Source organism: Mesoplodon bidens, assembly GCF_964165515.1.
Source record: "Mesoplodon bidens genome assembly, chromosome: 8".
Taxonomy (NCBI): domain Eukaryota; kingdom Metazoa; phylum Chordata; class Mammalia; order Artiodactyla; family Ziphiidae; genus Mesoplodon; species Mesoplodon bidens.
The window spans coordinates 2,222,046-2,238,078 of NC_138165.1; positions in this window are offsets into that span (position 1 = coordinate 2,222,046).

Genomic DNA, 16,033 nt, shown 5'->3' on the forward strand with positions numbered 1-16,033 from the left:
CCAGCTCTGTCCAGCATCTGACAACAATGACTGGAGAAATCTCAAGTGAGAACTGCCTCCCTGGGCCCAGTGAGTCCACACAGTGGTGGGAGATAATGACCCATTGCTGTTTTAAGCTGCTAAGTTTTGGAGTCTGTAAGAGTAAGCTGGAACATTTACCTTCTGCAAAAACTCTCCCCAGGCTTGGTGGGAGACCCCTGCCCTGAGAAGTCCTCCTACAAAATGTGAGAGGGGCTGCCCACCCTGTCTTTCCTGTCCCTGCTTATTTGTTGTCCTCCTGCTGACCTGCATGTGCCACAGGGGCAGAGACCACGCCCATCTTGCCTACTGTTGTTCTCCAGGACCTGGCCGAGTCCCTGTCAACTAAGTGGAACAAAGACACCCTTTTGACTAAATACTATAATATTCACACTATATCATAGTCTGAGACACCCTTTTGACTAAATACTATAATATTCACACTATATCATAGTCTGATGTCTCCTCCTCATTTATGAGTTCCTATAAGGCGGGCCTCAGTAAGATAGGATTAATAATTATACTTCTCTCAGAAATTTGTTATAAAAAATGAAGTGATGTGTGTAAAATATCTTGTAAGGTGTGGCATGTAGCCAGCCTTCAATAAGTATCAGGTGACATATGACCTAGTCTGCAGTGCTGGACATGGGGCAGGGCTGTGGTTGATGGTCATTAAACGTTGTTGAGCTCAGCAAAACTGCATGGACCAGAGAGAGAACAACCACCAATGGACCCAGTGAGGCCCAGAGAGAGTTGCAAAATGCAAGACCCTTTATTCCTTGGCCAGGGCCTAGGAGGTCCGGCTTGATCACTGGGACTGTCCTTTCACTCATTCCACACCCAGCGATGGAGCACAAGGGATAACTGGACTGAACATGAGAACATCATGGACATCAGGGTGAGGGCGGGTCTGCAGACATCCCTTCCTCCCAGAACTGATAGAAGCTCACAAGGCAAAATGCAGAAAGGGACAAGAAAGGCACAGTCCATAGCAGAGAGCGACAGATAAACAAATGCAAAATAATGAATGCAAATACCAGAGCGATATATTTGTTTAGGAAAGACCAGTGAGATGCTGAGCTTGCTGGGCTTCTTGCAGGAGCTGAGGTGCTGCTCCGGGGTCACCAGCAGGACTGCAGGGGCTAATACTCACTCATATTATCAGCGACTTACTTCACCTGGCCTTGCCTTTGGCCTCCCAGATAGTGAGCAGGTGGCCCACTCTCCCATTTCTGTCCTGTTGTCCCCTCTGTCTTGTGACACATAGTATGTTCTTCTTGGCTGTGATCCTACAAGCACCCCTCAGCAATGGCTCTGCACCTACACTCAGCTGTGTGCTTGTCCCCTGCTCCCTCCTGAGGAGACGACCAAGCCGTGTTAATAATTTGAAAGCACAGCTCAGGAAAAGCAATGTATTAATCATGCAACAGTGGCCGGGCACAGTGAGTTAGTGGGTCATGGACGATGGTTCCCTCTTCCCCACTCACTGTGGTCCCAAAGCTGTAGGTCTTGCAGTCACTTCCGTGCTCTGTGTACCCCTTGGGAAGAACAAGACAAAACCACCAGAGGCACCATTGTAACCCAAGGATATCTCTGTTGTTTCTCCTCTATTTCCACCTTCACCCCTGGAAAGAGAAAACCTCAGACAGATGCAAGCAACTTTCTAGACCAACTTTCTGTCTTTCCTTCCTTAAGAGCCAAAGTGGATGCTGCTTTGCTTACATCCAGTGTAAACGCTTTGACACTCCCTTGAGTGGATCTGGTCGGCTCACCAATGATGTTTATAGCCCTTATGACTCCAGCTAGACAGGTTCACCTCTACTAGTGCTTGTGGGTTTGAAGCTAGGCTTTTCCTTGACCACCCCATTCAGCTCATCCATTTTTGGTCTTTAGGACTCTAAGATAAAGGTAACAGGTGCATTCATTTGTGAAGCTTATGTCTTGACTCATCCGGCCCCAGACTTTTTTTCACAAATACATTTTTTATTTTTCTTAAACAAACATCTACATAGTACTTTTGATGTGTCAGGGGCTGTTCTACTACTTCACAAATATATTAACTCATTTAATCCTCATAGCAATCTTATAAAGAGGGCCGCTATTTGGGAATATTATTACCACTATTTGGGGATATTATTACCCCCATGAGACAATAAAAGCATGGTGAGATTAGAGTCATACAGCAAATAAATGGTGCAATTAAGAGATGTCAGATTTTGCCATACAATTTTTCCCTTCCAGTTGTATTGAGATACAATTGACATACAACACTGTATAAGTTTAAGGTGATCAACATAATGATTTGACTGAGACACATCATGAAATGATTATCACAATAAGTTTAGTGAACATCCATCATCTCATATAGATACAGAATGAAAGAAAAAAATATTTTTTCCTGTGATGAGAACTCTTAGGACTTGCTCTCTTAACAGCTTTCGTATATAGCACACAACAGCATTAATTATATTTATCATGCTATACGTCACATCCCTCATACTTATTTATCTTATAACTGGAAGTTTGTACCTTTTGACCACCTTCATCTCCCTCTCCCCAGTAACCACAAATCTGATCTCTTTCTCTATGAGTTTGTTTGTTTTGAAGTATAATTGACCTACAACACTATGTTAGTTCCCGATGCACAACACAGTAATTCAATATTTCTATACATTGAAAAATGATCACCATTGTAAGTCTAGTTACCATCTGTCACCATACAAAGATATTACATTATTATTGACTATATTCCCCACACTGTGCATTTCATACCTAGGACATTTATTTTGAGACTGGAAGTTTGTACCTCAATCTCCCATATAACTTTTATTTTTTAAATTTTCTTTCCCATATAACTTTTATAACAACATACAACTTTTAGTATATCTCATGTTTATAGACAATAAATAAAGGATATTCATTATTAATCTGAAATTCACATTTAATTGGCATCTTGCATTTTATCTGAAATCCTTACAAAAGAAGAATTGAACCCAGGTATTCTGGTTGCCAAGCCACCCCTCTTATAGCCCCATCTAACTGTGAGGTGCTGTGGATTTTACATTTTTTAACTCCCATTCAGGGAACTGTCACAGTGCTTTGTCCTGGCCCAAACCAGCCTCACTTCTGGTGCTGCTGCAGCATCCCTTGTTCTCACTTGTTCAGCATGTATGGTGTGGTTCAGTGTAGGCAGCGCTCTCATTAATGTAGGAGGTACCCTTTTGTATTTCATGAATGGACATTTATAAAGAAAACAGAGCAGCGATTCTGTCCCAAAGCTTTTTCTGATTTGAAGCTTCCTTTCCAGAGGGCAATAGGAACTCACACATAAGAGAATGGGGAAAATATTGCTCTCATCTGAACTGGTCCTTTCAAGCCCTTAGAACAGAAAGGTAAGCATTTCTTCACTGAAGAAGGACAGGTTAGTGACATTTTCTCATTTTGTTGCATGTGATATTCACACTGATTCCAATTATGTGCAGTGCAGCTTCCAGGAGTTCAGCTTTAAAGGGCCATGGGTTTTCTGCTCAATTGGATGGAGGCTTTTTAAATCATTCCCACCTCATGGCAGCCAAAGTCATTGTTTTCTTTATAGCTCACTTTCCCGTTTTTTTCTCCAAGCACAGCACAAAAGGTGGGAGGTTTCTTTCAAGGAAGGCATTTATTTTTTAACAATAAACCAAGATCAGTGGAAAAGGTAGAATTCGAGAGTCCTGCAAAATGAAAAAAAAGACATTATACTAAAAAAAAGCTTCTGCAGAGGAATAAAGAGTTGTTGGCTGAAAAATACAAAATATACAAAATAAAACACAACATTGTATACTTCTGAGGTCACCTGACATTTCTAGGCTTTTAGCATTGGATTCAATGTTAAGAAGATGCATATCGCAGCAAGAAGCATAACCTGTAGTTTGAAGAATGTAGGTTCCTCTCTCTCCCATTTTACAGCATATGTGAAATTCTTCTTTTCTGAATGCCCTGGCAGTGTGTTACAGAAGGTTTTGGACGTCTTGAGAGAACATTAAGGATAACCCACATGCTTTGTGCTGGCTGGGGAATAACAGTTTGAGTGAAGCTTTTCATAAAGCTAATTGCCTGGGAAGAAATTGAGGAAAAAGGTCAGAAGGTTTAAAGGTGTGTGTGTGTGTGTGTGTGTGTGTGTGTGTCTTTGGGAGGAGGGGAGGAAAGCTTTTCTGGGATAGAGCGTCTCTTTCTTGTGTAAGAAGACAATGAACTTTAGCCCAGGAAGTGAGCTAGCTAGAACATCCACTCAGCTATTCCTTTTTCTTCTTTTCTTCTATTCAACCTGCACTTGCTTAGTGCCTGAGCCAAGGATGCCCAGTGCCACATGCTGCAGGTACCGAGGTAAGTCAGAGTTCCTCTCATGGGGGTTGCAGAGGGAGGTCTTGGTGGCTGATGAGTCTTCAGTATATTTCTGCTAATTAATGCAGCATTTGCCTGTTTCCTGCTTTTTCCTAGACTCTGAGATGCCCCTCCGGTCCATGGTGAATGAGAGGGATATTTCAAGAAGACCCACAATGCCACTTCCTAATTCAGGAAGACATGTTTAAGCATCCAGAAGAGTGTTTCTCAAGCCGTAGTTGTACACCTACCTTTGCCAGGGTGCTTGTTAAATTTGCAGATGCCTCACTGAAGACCTACGTTACCAGAATCTCTGTGGGTGGAGCCCAGGAGTATGTAAAACACACACCTCCATAGAGATTTGTAGGCACTTCGGCATTCCCAACCACTGATCTAGACTTATCAGTGTTCTGGGTAGAGGTGATGATCCAGAGCTTGGAGCCCTCGGTCACATCCAGGCTGCTCTCCACACTCACCTCACCAGCCCCAGAAAGCTCTGCACAGCATCCCTGGGCTCTCGGTGGCTCTTCAAATTGATGGTGAGCTTCTAAGTGTTTGCATGTCTTTGGCATCTCCTGCCTGTCAAGGGCAGAATGTTACAGGCGGCAGGGACTCAGTGAGGACTGTGGACGATTACTAGACTGACAATTGAGGGAGGAACGATTCAGGAGGGCTCTGTTTTGTCTATCCCTCTGACTTGAATCTTTGAAGGGGGTTTCTTTAAGAGTTTATTTAGAAAGCATGTAATTCGAAAGTGCCTACAGTGAACAAACTCTGTGCCAGCTGTAAGAAACAAAGGTAGTAATGGCCACGCTGGGCTCTTGCTTCCCGAACATCCCCTCTTGGTGGGCACAGAGGCACGGACACAGTGGGTGTGGTGCTGAGTTTGCAAACACTCCATTTCTGGCGTTGTGTTTGGAATAGTGTTTTCGAGTTGTGTTGAGCAGAATGAGTGACATAGAAAGAAGGTGGGGTTTGGGGGTGGTCACAGCAACTTTGGTTCAAATCTAAGAATTCTCTGTAGAGAAATGGCAACTTTTTGGAACCTCAGGACTCATATTTCATAAAGAGTGATAATGCCAGCTTCACAGGGCTCTTGTGAGAACTGAAAATTAGATCCATTGTGTGAAAAATGTTCTACGATGATCACAATTTCTGGCATATGGGATACTCTGGGTTAGTTGGCTACACCCTGGTCTGGAGATGCATAAACCAGTCACTTGATTGATGTGGGGCTGTGGTAAGTAGAATAATGTCCCCCCCCCCAATTGTCTGTGTCCTAATCTCATAAACATGTGACTATGTTACCTTACACAGTAAAAGGGACTTCTTGGATGCGACTGGGGTGGGAAGATTACCCTGCATTAGTTGGGTGGGTCCAATGTGATCACACGGGTCCTTATAAGAGAGAGGCAGGAGGTTCAGAGTAAAAGATGGAGAAGTGATGAGAGAAACAGAGGTCAGAGGTCAGAGATCAGAGTCAGAGAGATGTGAAGATGCTCAACGGCTGGCTTTGAAGGTGGAGGAAAGAACCATGAGCCCAGGAATACAGGTGGCCCCTAGAAGCAGGAAAAGGCAAGGAGCCAGAGTCCCCCTCCCACCCCCAGAAAGAATGCAGCCAACTCCTAGATTTTGGCAAAGTAAGACCCTGCCAGACTTCTGACTCCCAGAAACATAGTATAATAAATTTGTGTTGTTTTAAGTCACTAAGCAAAGTTTGTGGTAGTTTTTTACATCAGCAACAGGAAACTGGTACAGAGGTACTTTAATTCCTGCTCCAGAGTGTAGTGGCATTTGGAAATCTTTCAATACCTAAGAGACACTGATAGAGCTAGTGTAGTTCTCAGTGGTTCAGACCAAGGTTACACATTTGTCAAACTCAAATTGCCTCCTTTGGGTCACCAAGGAAGAGTTTCACCATGATTTGGACATGAATGCTCACTCAGGTTGTTCTCTAGGAGTAGTAGGTGGCTTAAAATAGAGGAGTTTTAAGGAAAATAATAAAAAGTGCAAGAAAGAAGAAGTTGTGGAATTAAGTAACATGGGGAGACATTTGAACTTGCCGGATTCTACTTACTTCACTTGGGCAGGTCCAGAGACCAGACACAGAGCTGTGGGGAACAATCACAGCAGTAATGACACTCACAGCCATCCCTCTCCGAGCACTGCTGTGGGTAGTCCCTTTACATGTATTGACTCTTTTTAAGTCCCCCAGCAACTTCAACAGGGACAATGGATAAGACCATCAATAGCATTTTACAGATGAGGAAAATGAGTCATAGAGAATTTGATTAATTAGGTCAAGGCTAGTTAACAAGGGATGGAGCCTGTTTTCAAGTCCAGGCAGCCTGGCTTCAGTGCCTCTGCTCATCACCCTGACTCAGGCTGTGCTACTCATTTCCTCACCCCTAACCTCACTTACATCGGGGTGCTTTGACCTGGACCTCAGCCCCCTCTAACGGAGTCAGCTCTCTGGCCACTGAAGATCAACTTTCCCTGTGATACCTGCTCTTCAGCCTCTTTGAGCTCATCTTTCTTGAAGAGAATAAGCCATGCTCCAGCCCCAGAGAAATTTTCCCTGCCCCCCTGCTCGGCTGGTCCCTGTTGGGATTGCCCAGACTCCTGATGCAGGGGATGACAGAAAAAGATTGTGAATGAACCCAGAGCTGGATCTAGAAAAGGGATCCAGGCTGGAAAATGGAGAGTGACTTTTTTAGGTGCTGGCCTCATGGTGCTGGAGTCTTTGACTTAGGGGGATTCGGGGTAGGGGATGAATGTGCGTTTCAGCAAAGTCTGGTGCTGAGCAAGACTGATGGTCCATAGGCTTTAGATGCTTTCCAGAGCACAGATTTCAGTGTGGAGTAGACGGGCAATAAAAACACTGGGCATTGCCTATGCACAAGAGGATCAGGCAGGAGGGACCAGAAAGCAAACCATAAGGCCTGATGCACAGGACCGCTTTTCCTGGGGAGTCTGAGATGAGTGTGAGTAAGTTCTCTTTGTTCAGTAAAGAAATCAGTAACTTATTAACACACTAATTGATCACCTACTATGCCATGTACTGACTGGGGCAAGTTCCTTAACCCATTTAAGTCTCTTTTCCCCTATTTCCACAGTACCTAGCTCACTGAGTTATTCTGAACATCAAGCAGGGTGACGTTTAATGCTACTGCATTTTGGGATGGCTTGCTCTGTAGCAATGTACAGTGAACCAGTGATATACAGGAAGAAATGACTCGTGCCTCTAAGAGGCAGAGGGTAATGGCTTCAGGAAGGAAGGGGTGGGTCTAGAGACTCAGACTATGTCATTAGGGTTATGTCTCTCTCTATCCCCAAGAGTTTTTGCCTCCATCTCTTTTCATCATTAGTCAGATTCTCTGTATAAAACAACAAAAGTTTCCACACATTGTTCAGGTCTATATCCTGCCCAGTTTGGGTCCCTTAAGAAAAGAGAAAATTTCCTTCCCAATATCGGCAGAAACTTCCTGGCCTTTACTCTCCTTGGCACGAATTGGGTAACGTGCCCAGGTTTGACCAATCACTGTGGACTGGAGGGACCATTCCAGTGTCCCGTGCCCACGTTGCTGCCTGGGAAAAGGTTAACCTCACCCAATAACAGGAACTGAGACAGGGAAAGGCTGATTCCCTCAAATAATATCAAAGTGTTATTATCAGGAAAACGGATAACAGATGCTGGGAAAGCAAATGAACACACGCTAGCTCCAGTCATTCTTACCAGGGTTAGGTTCTGGGTTTGGTTTTGGCCCAAGAGTTAAGTTGCATGGAAGGATTGAACATCGAAGCATGCACAGCTGCATGGAGGAGACTCGCATGAAAACACATCAGTGTCATTGAGTCTTGTAGGTGCTGTGGTGCATGTGCAGGAGAAGGGAGAGCTCTGTGTGACCTGGGGCAGGAGCATCCCTCTGCAAGAAGGTGTTCCAATTTAGGGATGGAAAGCTAAGTGCACTGCTTTCATTGCAGAGCTCACACTCTGGCTAGTGTCTCTCCAGTCTGGGTCCTGGAGGGGTCTTTGCACAGCACAGCTCTTGCAGCAATGAGTCAGGGTGACAGTATTGAAAAGGATGGCTTAGAGAATCACCTCCGAGCAGGGGGAAATGAATTGTCCTTTTACAAGCTCCCCCGGTAATAAAATATATCAGCTGGATTATTCAGTGATGAAGTGCGCTGCTCTCTGGCCAGGCGTTCTCTACAAGTTATTACTGGCTAACAATAGCTTGTTAACATGCTTGGGCTCAGTAAAATCAAACTGTACAGGTCCTGGGTGAATCTGGTCATATAAAAGAGGGGATTCATTCCAAGCGTGAGCTATTAGTTCTGCTCTGAATATCACCACTATTAACTGCAGGGCTTTTGTGAAATCTCCAACCTGCCAGCATCTCAATCCTCACCAACTGCCCAAGAAAACGACTGTGACAGGTGCTAATTGGTGATTATAAGAAAGAATAGCCTTGGACTGGAAAAAGTGCCCCAGATGCTAACTAGTTGTAATGACAGCTCTCCCCTGGGAGGGAGATGATCTCTGAGTGAATGGACTTGGCTTCTGTAGGGAGAGGTCTGGATCCTTATTCTTCCTGATCTCTCCCTAACCCTAACCCTAACCCATACCCTAACCCTAACCTTAACCCTAATCCCTAACCCTAACCCTAACCCTAACCCTAACCCTAACCCCCTTCCCCACTCCCCATCCTCCTCCTCCTTCCACCTTCCCCAGGACTCTGTTCAAACAGACCCCGAATACAACTTCTGACTCTTCCACCCCGAGCTTCAGCTTTGGAGAAACTCAGATCTTGCTTTGGTTTCTAGCTTTACCAGCATGAGCTCTGTAACTCAGTCAGGTCACCTAGTATCTTTCTTGATTTACTTTTCTTCAAACCCAAATTGGGATAATGATTGAACGGACCTCTGAGAGTGGTTTCCATGAAATCACTGATGTCAAATGCCAGCACAGGGCTAGGACCACAGAGGTAGGTGTTCAATCCACTCCAGCCTCCATTTAGCCCTCTCCTTTCCTTACCTGATGTTCACACTATCATTCCCAAGTGGATTATGAATTTAAAAATGCCACACAAAGACAAGGCATTATTATTGATATTATTACTTATTATTCCCTCATTAAGTAGCATAATACCTGGCCCATAGCAGATACTCATTAAATACTTATTAAGTGAGTATGAATGTCCATTCCAGTAATGCATGTGTTCAAGGCCCTGCCAATTTCTCTCCTTCAGGAAGTGCTCACAGATCACTGCAGCCCACAGACATGTACCGTTTCCTTGGTGCTTCCCATGTGCTATCTGCAGCCACAGCATTGCTTTGTTAGCATCACTGCATGTCCTCTCATGTTTCTTTTCCTTTCCAGGCAGCTGTTAGGAGGTCTCCCTCTGTGCTTCCTTGTCTCCTTCTTCAATTGTGGTTTCCTGACTGCCATCTTCCCCTTGAGGCGTTTCCTCCCCTTGTGGCTTCTCTTGGGTTTGAATGTTCATGCACTTGAAGGGTGCTTCCTATTTATTTATTTTATTAATTTTTTAAAATTTATTTTATTCAAGTCTAGTTGATTTACAATGTTGTGTTAGTAGTAATTCACTCTTTTTAAAATTTTTGTTTTATATTGTAGTATCTTTGATTAACAATGTTGCGTTCATTTCAGGTGTACAGCATTGATTCAGTTTTACATATACGTGTATCTATTCTTTTTCAAATTCTTTTCCCATTTAGGTTATTACAGAATATTGAGGAGAGTTTCCTGTGCTATACTGTAGGTCCTTGTTGGTTATCCATTTTAAATACAGCAGTGTGTACATGTCAGTTCCAAACTCCCTAACTATCCCTTCCCCCCACCCTTCTCCCATGGTAACCGTAAGTTCTTTCTCTAAGGCTGTGAGTCTGTTGAAAGGTGCTTTTTTTTTAAATTAATTAATTAATTGGCTGCATTGGGTCTTCACTGCTGTGAGAGGGCTTTCTCTATTTGAAGTGAGAGGAGCTACTCTTCGTTGTGGTGCACAGGCTTCTCATTTTGGTGGCTTCTCTTGTTGTAGTTGCAAAGCATGGGCTATAGGCGCACAGGCTTCAGTAGTTGTGACATGTGGGCTCAGTAGCCGTAGCCCGTGCACTCTAGAGTAATTGTGGCGCACGGGCTTAGGTGCTCCGCGGCATGTGGGATCTTCTCGGACCAGGGCTTGAACTTGTGTCCCCTACATTGGCAGGTGGATTCGTAACCTCTGAGCCACCAAGGAAGCCCCTAAGGGTGCTCCCTTATGAGGTGGTTGGCAATGCAGGTGATGGAGGGAGGAGGGGTTCTGGTTTGCAAGAGGAGAAAATGGAAGTTGAGGAGATCTCTGGAGAAGGAAAATTGAGATAATGCCAGGGAAAAGTAAGATGTTGGAGAAAGGGGTGAGTTCACAGGGGACAGAACTGAATCCTGGAAAGAGCAGTGTCTGGGACCATGGGAATTATATTGACAAAGACATAGGGCATTCCTAATACAGCATGTTATTATTTATTCAGATTAGGAGACTACATTTGAAATTTAGAAAGGATATATTTACAGCCTGTAATTTTTTTTTAATCTGAAAAATGTACTTCTTTTCGTGACAGACAAGGTAACAGGAATTAAGGTCACAACCTCATGCTTGATAACAATTTGACTTATCCATCTCTAACCAGATGCATCAGTTCTATTTCTGCCAGGTATTCTCATTTGGTTTTTAAAACAACATCAAGAGGTGGGGATTATCATCATCTTGTACAGATGATAAAATGGAAGCTTTTAGAGAAATCAAACTTTTGAGCAGAGCCCACACCATGTACTATATCATTAGCACAAAACGAGCTTACAAGGTATGTATTTAGTCTTACTTTACGTTTGTGAAAATTAAAAATCAGAAAGAGCAAATTAATTTTTGTCTAAAGTGACACAGTGGTGGCAGTTATTTCAGGAAACTGCAGTGCTGCAATTCAAAACTCTATCAGTTAGATTCCGCTGTATGACAAACCATCCCATAATGGCTTCAAACAATAAATTAATTTAGCTAATAATTATGTGTATGAGCTGAAAAGATTTTGGGTCTGGGTTAGAGCTTGGTTCTGCTTCCTTGAGTAGATTCTTACTCTGGACTCTTAGTTTGCCTTCTCAGAAGGTTTTCCTTTACTGTAAAAAATGTCCATGTCACAACTGAGTAACTCTCTCAGCCTAAGTCCTGCCGATAGAGCATTAGAGGTGTTCTGGCATTTTGAGGAACATCAGTTCCTTTTGGTTCAAGTTAGTGGCCCTTTTGCTGTTACAACTTAAAAATATCATGGACTTTCTATTCATCAGATCATACTTCAGTCCATATGTTGAATGACACACCCAGAATTGTTTGAGGGCACACTTCCCTCTTGTAGCCGTACAGCTAGTTATCTTGGGATTAGCTTTCTGTAAGAACATACCCTTAAGATGCAAAGGAACATTTTTGTTTTGTTGAAAGGGGCACCTTGATAAATCTTTCAGAAGTTAACTAAGGAACCTACAGCCACATTTTGTTTTGATCTTTGCCCCAAGATCTTGGATCACTTGAGAATTGTTTTCCACTTGGGGACTAAGAATGAGATCAATCTTATATTCCAACCCAACAAGTGCGAGTTCCTCTATATGTTCTCCAACTTGTGTGGTGTCATCTAAGCAGTTCTTTGTTTACCTGCTCTCTCATAAGACTATGCTCCATTGTCAATTTACTCCAGGCAACAGCTTTGCAAACTGCCTATTATGCCAAAGGCATCAGTATTTTTCTAGCTGCTCTAGTAGCTTCCTCCTCAATTTACTAGCCTCCACTGGAAATTTGCTGCTTTTGCTAAGGGTTTCCCCACTGCTTTTCCTGTCTCCATCTACTGTCCAGTTGCAAAGTCAATGCCTGTGTTTGATGTTTTGTTTTTAATGGTAGCACACCACTTCTGGGTAAGTGCTTCTGTATCAGTTCCCTTTCGCTGCATTACAAACCAACCCAGAATACGTGGCTTAAAAAAATAACCATTTACTTAGCTTACACATTCTGTTGCTTCCTGGGCAGTTTTCTGGTTCTCTTATGTGTCTTTGGTGAGATGGTGGGCTGGTCAGTAGTTGGATGGTCTAGGATGGCCTCATAGGTCTGACATTTGGATGAAACAATGAGAGTGACAGAGTACCACATCCATCATCCTCTGTAGGCTTCCCCAGGCTTCTTCTTGGGGTAGCTGAAGCAATCCCCAAAAAGCAAGAGGACAAACCTCACTAGCAGTTTATTGTTCATGCCTCTACTTAGATCGCAATAGCTGGTGATCCATTGGCCAAAGCAAGTCATGTGGCCAACCCATATTCAAATGAAGGAGAAATAGACTTTGCCTCTTGATGGAATGGGAAAAACTTGGTAGTTTTTCATTGTACAGCAAAACCTTAGTTGATCTGAGTTAACAGTCTAGCATTTAATCACTGCTTGGTGTAGTCTCAAGTTAAACATCTTACTAAAATCCACATAGCCAATGCATCTCCTGAAAAAAAAAAGGAATCTATTAAATTTTATCTACTAATATTCATATCCAATTAAAAGTAAAATATAATTCTCTATGTTAGATCATTATAATTGCATAATGATATTTTGGACAACATGAGAAGAAAGTCCTCTCATTACTATAGGGCTACTCTTCCACACTCTGCTCTAAATCAGATGTCAAGAAAAAAAGAAGGAACTTGGGATGGTGATTGCAAGTATCAGTGTGATGGGTAAAAACACAAAGAGTCTTGATTGTCCATGTCTAAGCACATGGAGATAGGTTTAAATTCCTTCAAAGTATGAGGAAGGTTCATAAATTCAAGAAAAATGTAGTGAGTTTTCCTGCTTCATTTAATTCCAATTTAGTAAGAATATACTTCACACCTTATTCACACTTGGGAGTTTACACAGCACCTTCCTTCCTTTCATTAATTCACGTCACTTACAAAGTGCCTGGGAGTAATGACACATGCCATTATCTCTATTTCAAAGATTGTTGAGACTTGCCCAGGGCCCCAGAAAGTCTGTGTCAGGGCAGGGAGAAGAAGGAGAAGAAAGGTCCTTGAAGGAGGAGGTAGGGCAGAAGACCAGAGCATTACCTGGAGGGTCGGCTATTACAGCAGTTGGAAGCTTGCCTGAGAGAACTTAACGCTTTGAAAGTCTAGAACTGTGAGTATGAGACAAGGCTTTGGAGATCAGGGAGTTTTTGATTTTTTTTTTTCATAAAGAAATTCCCCTGGGGGCAAGAGGAAAAAAGTAGATGAGGCCAGACATGAGAATGTGGGGGTGAAGGGAGCTGTGTAATTACAAGAGCTGTTGGATGCTCATAAGCAAGTTTCCCAAATGTGACAAATGGTTTCATAGCCAGCATTATGAATTATTTTATTTTATTTTATTTATTTATTTTTGCGGTATGTGGGCCTCTCACTGTTGTGGCCTCTCCCGTTGTGGAGCACAGGCTCCGGATGCGCAGGCTCAGCGGCCATGGCTCACGGGCCTAGTCACTCCGCAACATGTAGGGATCTTCCCGGACCGGGGCACGAACCTGTATCCTCTGCATCGACAGGCGGACTCCCAACCACTGCGCCACCAGGGAAGCCCTATGAATTCTTTTAAAAGAGAATGTTATTGCTTAGAAGGCCAGCTTCCAGGATATGTTAAAACAATTTAGGAATACATTTCATATATGCAAATGAGGTATTTATATCAGTAAAGAGGTCATTTATGTATAAGCAGAAACAGCCTTTTAGGATTCAAGTGAGAAAATGGGAAAATGCATTTGGCATCAGACTTTAAGTGCAGCAAGTATTTATGGATAGGGCTTTACTTATTTACTTATTTTATAGATTCAAGAATTATTTATTAAATGCCTATTATATGACAAGAACTGTGTTAATCATTAAAAATATATAGATGAGTAAGATCCCCACACTCAAACAGCCTGGGCAGTGCTGTCTGAGAGAAATACGTTGCAAGACACATGTGTACTTCCTGGTAATTTCCCAGTCACAGCCCATCTCAGTTCAAACCAACCATAGTTCACATGGTTAAGAGTCACATGTGGCTAGTGGCCACCAACTTGGACAGCAAAGGTCTACAGGGAGACGGGGATGCAAATAATTACCATACACTATGAAAACTCTTATGACAAAGATTTTACAAGGTGAAATAAATGGAGACATGGGCCTTAAACTCTTAGATTATACAGAATGTTTAAGCCGCAGTTTCCTAGATTGTTCCATTTATATCTGGGTTGGAAAAAAATGAACTATTCCATCTTCTAATGAGCACAAGAAATGTTTCATGCTACACCCCCTCTTTGGAATTCAAAACACACATGAATATATTAAAAGCTCTGAGAAGTCTTCAGTATGTGTAACCCCCAATTATCTCAAGTTATTGACAATGAAACTCCTCTACATATTTTTTAATAATTATAAATAACTATGAGAAATACTGTGGGAAAAGCCTGCTTAGAGAATATGAACTCTATTTAATACAATTATGTTGGTTAATTGATGGTTCTATTTCAGCCCTGACCAATCTTCTTTTCTCCCTAAAATGTCTAGTTTGATTTTCCTGCCACTGGGATGTCTAGTGAACACACTTTTTTCCTTCCAGGAGTCTATGCATAGAACAGGTTTTTTTTTTTTTTTTTTTTTTTTTCTGTCTGAAATGTCATTCTCCTTCCCCTCTGCTGCTAGAAAAATTCCCTGCTATTTTTCAAGATCCAGTCCAAATGCCACATTTCCTCCAATGCTTTCCCTGACTCCACGTGCCAGAAATAAAGTTCTCTGTGCACTCAAAGCAGTTGCTATAATCAACTGTGTACAGTTTAACCTCCTTAACACAGGGCAGGGGGCTAATCATGTTTGTCTCTATATCCCCAGAACCTGGCACAGTTCTAGGCAAATACTAGGTGTTCTCTAAATTTGTTATATTTTGCCCCACTCATGACATGCATGTCATTAATGAGGGATGCTCAGCTAGAATTCCCCCCCCAATTTTATTGAGATATTATTGATATAAAACATATGTAAGTTCAAAGTGGACAGTGTGATGATTAGATACATGTGTATATTCCAAAATGATTACCACAGTGAGGTTAGTCAACGTCTCCATGTTTTCAGATAATTATGATTGTGTGTGTGTGTGTGTGTGTGTGTGTGTGTGGTGATAGCATTTAAGATCTACTCTCTTAAAAACTTTCAAGTATATGATACTGTATTGTTCATTAGAGTCACCATGCTATGCATTAGATCCCCAGATCTTATTTATCTGGGAGTTTGTACTCTTTTACCAACATTTCCCCAACTCCCCCAGCCCCAGCCCCTGGCAACCACTATTCTGCTATTTCCACGAATCTGGCTTTTTTAGATTTAGGTTTCTTTTTTATTTTTGGCTGAACCGTGCAGCATGTGGGATCTTAATTCCCCGACCGGGGATTGAACCCGTGTCCCCTGCATTGGGACCGTGGCGTCTTAACCACTGTACTGCCAGGGAAGTCCCTAGGTTCCTTTTTTTTTTTTTTTTTTTTTGCAGTACGCGGGCCTCTCACTGTTGTGGCCTCTCCCATTGCGGAGCACAGGCTGTGGACACGCAGGCTCAGTGGCCATGGCTCACGG